The 8,246-nt window shown below is 44.9% G+C and overlaps 1 protein-coding gene across 1 annotated transcript in view; it reads left to right on the plus strand.

Moving 5' to 3' along the window:
* The window catches only part of PPM1F (protein phosphatase, Mg2+/Mn2+ dependent 1F), a 44,509-nt gene extending 37,986 nt beyond the window's left edge, over positions 1 to 6,523 (plus strand). The window contains exon 8 of the transcript XR_014559087.1: positions 1,670 to 6,523. The gene's annotated coding sequence lies outside the window, so the exon portion shown is untranslated. The remainder of the gene's footprint in view (positions 1 to 1,669) is intronic.
* The last annotated feature ends 1,723 nt before the right edge of the window (positions 6,524 to 8,246 follow it).

An 8,246-nucleotide genomic window follows, 5' to 3' on the forward strand; every position in this document is an offset into this window, starting at 1 on the left:
GCGATGGGGTGAGCTCCTATTGCTCGGTCCCTGCTCCTGCCAACCTAGCAGTTTGAAAGCACTTCAAAGTGCAAGTAGATAAACAGGTACCACTCCGGCGGGAAGGTAAACGGCATTTCCGTGCGCTGCTCTGGTTTGCCAGAAGTGGCTTAGTCATGCTGGCCACCTGACCCGGAAGCTGTACGCCGGCTCCCTTGGCCAATAAAGCGAGATGAGCGTCGCAACCCCAGAGTTGGTCATGATTGGACCTAAAAGTCAGGGGTCCCTTTACCTTTACCTAAGAGCTATTCGAAAGTGAATCAGACTACCTCAGAAGGTAGTGGAGCCCTCCTTCGTTGGATATTTTTAAAGAGAGTTTGGATGGCCTCTAAGGGATTCTTCAACTGCGATTCCTGCATGACTGTTGGGGGTCTCTCCCAACTTTACAATTCTACAATCCTGTACCATTAATCAAAGCACAGCTGTTTGAGGCTCAAACAACCCATGATGCCAGCAGACCTGTATATTTAAACTTGGCTCTGTTCCAATCAAATAGGTTGGTTTTGCTTTCAAGCGCAAAAGGGAACACAAGCAGAACACACCCCCACACACCCCCACAGCCCATATCCAAAATTCCTTTTCCTCTAATCGCGCTCTGATTCCAGAGATGAGCATAGCTGGAAGACAAGTATCTCAATGGAGCTAAACTGAAGGAGGGGGCAACATTCGGCACCCCTCGTCCGCACACATCTTTTGCTCTTAAAATACATCCCTCCCACTTCATATGTTATTGGAGCTGGCCTGGATTGCAAACAAACAAGTTTGCAACGTACAGTTTGAACTCAAGGGCTGTACCCAACGTACCCTGTCCAATAGCACAAGGGCTCTTAATGTTGTGGAGCAGGAATCCCGTGAACAATTGCACTAGTGGAAACTCATCCAGCATTAGCAGCAACCTGCTTATAGAACCAAGTCTGTCTTGGTAGTCAGACCCTTACTGTGAACACCCTCCCGTCAGATGTCAATAGAATTAAACAACTAGGTACCTTTTCATAGACATCTGAAAGCAGCCCTGCATTTTGCTGGACGCTGCCCAGATCGGCTGGGGTAACCCAATCAGATGGACAGGGTATAAGAAATAAATTCTTGTTATAAGTATTCTCTTGAACAACCATAGGTGCGAAACATTTCGCAAACAGAATAAGTACACCGCTAAGTGACTTTAATACAGCCCTGTTTTGGATACAGCCCTGAGTTCAGGATCTGAAGGTTGTTCGGCCCTGCTTGTGGTTAATTCCAGTGTCATTTAACATAGGAAACCACTTGGGGGGGGGATGACTGGTGGGACCCATGCTTGATCCTGCCTTGTTCCAGTGTGTGTGCCTTGCGCCACTTGGATTCAATGTGTGCTCTGTATTCTGAAACACTGTTTTAAAAAGAACACGAGACCTTGTGTGTTGTTGGGGGCAGAAACTTCTCTAAGAGAGGTGTGTCATTTGCCCTTTAATAGTGGCCTGCTAATAGAGCAGATTTGGTTTCTCTTGTGATCTGGGAAGGTTTCCGGTTTGCCGGAGGTACTGCTGATTGGTGAGGCAAATGGATGGCTTTTTAAAGGAGGACTAATGAACCTGCAGGGACGCGGGTGGCGCTGTGGGTTAAACCACAAAGCCAAGGGCTTGCCGATCAGAAGGTCAGCGGTTCGAATCCCTGCGATGGGGTGAGCTCCCGTTGTTTGGTCCCTGCTCCTGCCCACCTAGCAGTTCGAAAGCACATCAAAGTGCAAGTAGATAAATAGGTACCGCTCTGGAGGGGAAGGTAAACGGCGTTTCCGTGCACTGCTCTGGTTTGCCAGAAGCGGCTTAGTCATGCTGGCCACATGACCTGGAAGCTGTACGCTGGCTCCCTCGGCCAATAAAGCGAGATGAGCACCGCAACCCCAGAGTCGTCCGCGACTGGACCTAATGGTCAGGGGTCCCTTTACCCTTTTTAATGAACCTGCAGTATTTGAAATATCTCACCATAAATTCTCTTGGCCTTTAAGGATTGACTCATTGACCTGGTTTACAGTAAGCTGAACCTCCTTTCTTCGGGAATTGGTTGTGCAGTAGGAGTTCCCCATGGGAAACTCAGTCACCTGGGTGATCCTGCCATGTCTCTACTTAGCCCACATATGACATCAAGGCAGGTGGCTCTGGTTTGTGGAAAACGGCCTCGAAGGCAAAATAAGGACCTATGCCAGGTCAAATTTCGCCAGAGGTTCCCCATCCCTGGCTTTCTGGGACCACACAAACATGTGGGGTCTGGGAACAGCTCACAGCTACTTTGCTCCATGCTGCTCCCAAACAAGGTTAAGCTTGATGCTCACTAACTTTGAGTTGGAGCCAAAAACAAATGCACATATAACCTCTGTGTATGCCATGTTACATACACACACTCAATGCATGTGTCAGTTTGCAGGTAGATATTGTTACAGGTTGGAAATGTGATGTAGAACAACTAGTACATTGTTTGTTGAAAAACACGAATCCTTTTCTTCGGAATCTGTTGTTGTTTCTTGAGAAGTTGCTTGATAGAACTCCACACCTAAATGCTACCCCCCCCCCATTTAAATCCTCAACTCAACTTCTAAAAATGCTGCCGCCTGTTCACTGCACTCCTCAAGCAAAATATTGGAGCGGTGTCCTTTTGAAGAGCTTTGGGCAGCAATCCCCATTCCCACTGAAACTAAATGGCAAAACTCTTATATATTTCAAGGAGGCCTAGCCACTTATAAATTCCAACCCCATATATGTATACTTGTGAAAGGAATATTAATCAAGTCAAATATACTAGAGGGACATGCCATCACTAGTCTATAAACTAGAAATGCATAGCTTACTGGTGTAAACAGGGACATTTTCCCTCCCCAGGGGAAAAGGCTTCCTGTCACATCCTGTTAATCTGTTTGACATGCAGTGTTTTGCAGAACCTTTGAGAAAGAGTAAGGGAATACGCAGAACAGTTTTTAGAACAATGGGGGAGGGGATTTTTTAATTTTTAAAAAAAGTAAATCCACCCTCTAATAGTGGTAAGGGAGGGATGGGAAAGCATTTAAGAATTATTAGTGCCTGCTTTTGAAAGGAAGGTGGGCTGGGAAATAGAGCTACATATGCCTTGCTTCTTATCGAGAGATGCAGAGCGCTGGAGGAAGCCAGAAATCTTATGCTGGGAGGGTGAATCTGATAAATATAGCTATATAGAGACATTGGACGGTACAAGGCGGCTGGCAGAGATGATAAGAACTGTCTTAAATAGGTTTGAGGTAGGGAGTTCTCAAAGCATATAGATGCCCATGTGTTTGTCAATCCTAGGGCATTTCCCAAATACAGCGTGCAAGAAATTATGTGTGCGTGTCAGTACTTGCATGTACAGAAATGGTACACACACACAGAGTACATGCAAGTACTGCCACACACCTGCACCTGCTGCTGTAAGTGAATTTCCTGAAGGCTGCTGATGGCTTGGCTTGATACTGCAGGTTTTCTTCTGATAGGATGAACAGCGAAGGGGTTGTTTCGGCAGATTTGGCAGCTGAATATCGTTAATCACAGCAATGACTTTAATCATTGACACTGAGTGGAACTCAAGAGTGGGATGGTGCCTCGCTTCTGTTCCCCACCCCCAAACCCCACAGCTTCGCTTCTTTTTCATGCGCTCCCAAAGCAATTAGAATCTTTTTCGCAAAAAGCTCTAAAACTTCTAGAAAGAAAGTTGCCCTTGTTTGACATGGGCTTTGCTCTCTGTGTTCTGGCAGTGCCTGCTTTGGCCTGTTGGCTTAGACCAGTAAAGGACTTCATCACCTGAGCCAAAGCGGGTGAGGTGGGCAGCACCTTAAAATCTCTTTGCCAGGTGCTGGGTGGCAGAGGATGACTCACGCTGTACTTTACCCTCATTTGTGCCCAGGTCTCTACGACTAGAAACGGAGCACAGTCTGTGGGCCACTCTCCCTTCTAAGCAAGCTTCCTATATCCTAGTTTCTACACACATACACCTCTCTGTTTTTCAGAGGCACCAGGGACACATTCTAGCCAGGCAAGAACACTCAAGGGGTAGTATTAAGTGGAGGCCCACAGGCCAGATAGAGAGGTCTCTGTTTCACTGGTAGTCAATGCACGAGTCAGGCATAAGAACAGTGTTTCTCAAATTTGGCTCTCCAGCTGTCGTTGGACTACAACTCCCATCATCCCTAGCAACTGCTCCTGCTAGCTAGGGATGATGGGAGTTGTAGTCCAGGGACATCTTGGAGGCCGCAGAGGTTTCTCATCCCACAGCAAAGTGCCTTTGGAGAGCTAAATGCATGGTATGCCGGCAACATCAGCCCTGCGTACTTTGAAAAATCATGGAATCATAGAATTGGAGAGTTGGAACGATGGCTATGGGGCAGCGGTTTTCAACCTGTAGGTCCCCAGATGTTGTTGGACTACAACTCCCATCATCCCTGAGCTCTGGCCTTGCTAGCTAGGGGTGATGGGAGTTGTAGTTCAACAACATCTGGGGACCCACAGGTTGAGAAAGGCTGCTATGGGGGTAATGAATTCCTTTTTAGTCCCCAGAACCAAGTTGACTTTAATTCAAAGGAAGAGGATATAAAATATATATGTTTCATAGTAAGCTGTCAGTTGATAGAAATGGAAACTAGCTGCTGCTTATACTTCCTTTATGGATTCAACACCCCCCCCCCAATTTATTACCTTTCTTAACGACAGGGATGGTTTAATACTACTGTTTGCTCTCTATATGTTACAATGTGTCAGACACATAGACTTTTAACTGTTGTAAGTTTTATTCAGTGGGAATGTATAGTTATACGAGCCCAAAATACGGGTGGGACAGTCACTGTCGGATAGCCAAGTCCTCCTGTTCCATTTTGCCTCTTCTTTGCCTTATTTTCTGGTCTTCTAACTAGAATGACCACTCACAGCCTCAGACGTCTACTATTTGGATTTGAATTCTCCCTGGAGATTCATTACATCAGGAGCTGCCCTGCTAAACTTCTTCCAGGGCTTAGATTCCACTGACAAACTGCAGAAGTCAGATTCATACTACACAGTTTTGCAAAAGCAATAGAAATGCAGTCGTAGGGCCAGAACATTCATGTGCGGAAGACTATAAAAGTAAAGGAAGGTCATGAAATCAGCCCTCCATGCAAGCATTTATATGAATGCATATCCTGTAGAGTAGCAGCTTAGGGATGGGAGGAGGGGGAATTCGTTTCTGTCTGCGTTTTAGTGAGAAACTAGCTAATGCACACTTCTGGAACCAGGGTGTGAATCCAAACACAATCATTGTGCAGGGCACCAAAACTAGGGTTGCCATACATCTGGAATTTGTCTGGGATTTCAATGTTGGAATTATCGTCCGGTGGAAATCGGTAAAATATCACACAGTGAAGTGTGCATTGATTTCCCAGAACCAGCTTTTGTGCCCCGGATTTTTACTTCTTGAAATATGGCAACCCTAACCAAAACATGCATTTTGACCCTTAAAAGCATTACCCACTTGACTGCACATCATTAATAAGGCTTTTTTCCTACTTCCCATCCTACTTTTTTAAAGAGCAGATTCTCAGACAACATAATTCTTCCTTATTGTTACTGTTATTATTACTATGATGATGATGATGATGATGATTTTGCAGCATACGGCCTATATAAAGAGCCCACTCTCTGAACAGTCTGTTGGCCATCTTTGCTTCGGCCAAACCGGAGACGATCAAGCTGCTACGCTTAATAATGCAACATGCTTTTTGTCAAGCCGTTTCTCCAGCATTTGGCATATTATGTAACTACAGAAGTACAAGCAGTAATGCTCCTCTTCTGTAACTACTCCTGCTGATTCCTCCCCCCCCCCAAGTTGTCAGTATTAATGACTTTGAGAGTACTTAACTGTTGCTTTATCTTGGCAGCGTTCCTTCATTCTGCCCTGTTGCCTAACCAACCTTGAAAGGAACCCCAACAAAAATTATGTTTAGAAGTAAGGAAGTTTTTATTCTGTGTGTCATTTCAAACGTAATCCTATTTATTTTTAAACACTGTCTGCTGATAACGAAGACTGGAAAAGGGTGGGCTTTTATAAACTGTTGCTCTGGTACTTTGGTAGCCAGAGGTTTGTTAGCTTTTTCATAGTTACGATATGTGCATGAACTGTAACCCTGTTCTTATTAATCACGATTATATGCTTATTCAGATTGTAACTTCTTTAAGCACACAAATTTTCCTAATGGTGCTTGTGCATATTCTGCAATATTCCCCGTTATTTATTTTTGCATGAGGTTGGTTGGATTTGTGTGTGTGTGTGTATTATATATGTAATATGTGTATATTATATAGTATGTGTATATTATATATATAATTTTTCCAGTATTCGCACAGAGTGCCTCATGTACCTATTTGCGTACCATCAGGAAGAAAATGCGGAGAACATTGGCGGGGGTGGGGGGGAATCACTGGCTATAGGATGTGATGGTTTGAAGTGTTAATAAACGACGAAAATGTTTCATTTGTCCTTATCTGCGCTTCATTTACAAATGGCTGAAATGTGAGGACTTAATTTTAAAGAAAACAGGTGTGATTTCCCAAATTCATGGACACCAGAATCATGTTTACTTTGGGTTCCACCCCACCTCCCCAGTTGTTATTCCATCCACCCTTTCTCTTTGCCAAACTGTGAAAAAGAAATGCTTTGAAAAGAAAATGTGGGAAGGGTGTTTCTGGTGCTGCTTCCACACAGCTGGATTGTAGCTACATTGTTTTCCAGCTGTCACAACAAGTTTTTTGTTTTGTTTTCTGGGAGAGAAAGTGGAAGTGGGGAGAGAAAACCCACTGCATCCTAGTGATTCTGGAAAAGATGGAACTGCAATGTCTCATAGCTTGCAATAGAGTTTACGTGAGAGGGGGTATGGGGAAGCTTTGACCCTCCAGATGTTGATGTACTACAACTCCCATCAGGCCCAAGCAAGCGTGGCCAGGGTTGATTGGAGTTGTATTTCATCAGTGTCTGGAAGCCCAGAGGCTCCCTACACCCCCCTTAGAAGAATGGCTGCATGGGTTGTTATCATAGCTGTCACAGATTTGAAAATAAGGGAACAGCAGCCTCGAAAATAAGGGATCAGCAGCCAAAATAAGGGGTTTTCCAAGCACAGGTATGTTCACCTTCTGAGCCCCTCCGAGCCAAAGGCAGAAAGCCCAGCCAGCAACCAAACGAAGCCTCAAGCGGTGATTCCCACAGCGCAGCAACCCGGCAAAGGGGATGCAGCAAGGAAAACCACCGTCACCTCTCCGCTGGGAAGCGCTGAGCAAAGGCGAGTCCCCAGGCAACGTGGCCGATTTGATCAGCACAAGGCATGCAAGCTCCACCCCCCAGTCGTTCTTAGACTCCTTATTGGGTGAGCAACACAGCCAAGCAACACAGTTGGAGCCTCCCTCCTCCCTGGCCGGCGAGGGGGGGGGGGGAGAGGAACTGCTTCCTTCGAAACCCAGGAAATTTAAGGGACATCATCAATAAGGGACCAGCAGCGGGACACGGTGCTGGGATAAGGGAGTTTCCCGCCAAATAAGGGATGGTTGACAGCTGTTGTTATTGTTGTTGCTTTTTCATGCCGCCAGCTCTGCATTTTGGTGCTTGAAATTGAAAAAAGGTGTTGTGTTACATGGTGAGTTTTGCAAAACATCCCATCTTCTACTACTCCATCTGCCTAGGACAGAGGGAGAGGTGACAGCATATGTCCCTCCTAGGGATGTAGTTGAAAATTGATTCAGTTCAGCTTTAAAGGTGAACCTATCTAATTTCTGAAACAACGTGTCAACCAAAATTCTGCCATCCTTTGAAATTTGCACTTCTCTGAATTTTTTAATGCAGTTCTCCGGCCAAACCGTATATGCCGGCATTACAAGTGTTCGTGCAGACTGCAAATATATCAGTGACAATGACAAAAAAATGTATTATATTAGAAGGAAATGCTTTGCAGAAATGTGTATATTAGGCAAACTGTACATAGAAATTTGCACAAAAATGCTGGTGAATTTTCACACCCTTTAAAAAATATATAGATCACAATCTGATGTGGAAATGTGGGTAACCAAACTTAAGAATGGGAAAACGAACTGAAATAAACCAAAACTGACAAATTTGCCTATCTCCATCCCCCCCCCCCCCATTGACTCAACTGGAACTAACTGCCACCTGACTTCTCCACAAACTGCCTCCATTTTATTTAATTTATTTGTTTA

The sequence above is a fragment of the Podarcis gaigeae genome, assembly GCF_964106915.1.
Source record: "Podarcis gaigeae genome assembly, chromosome: 16".
NCBI classification, from domain to species: Eukaryota; Metazoa; Chordata; class Lepidosauria; order Squamata; family Lacertidae; genus Podarcis; species Podarcis gaigeae.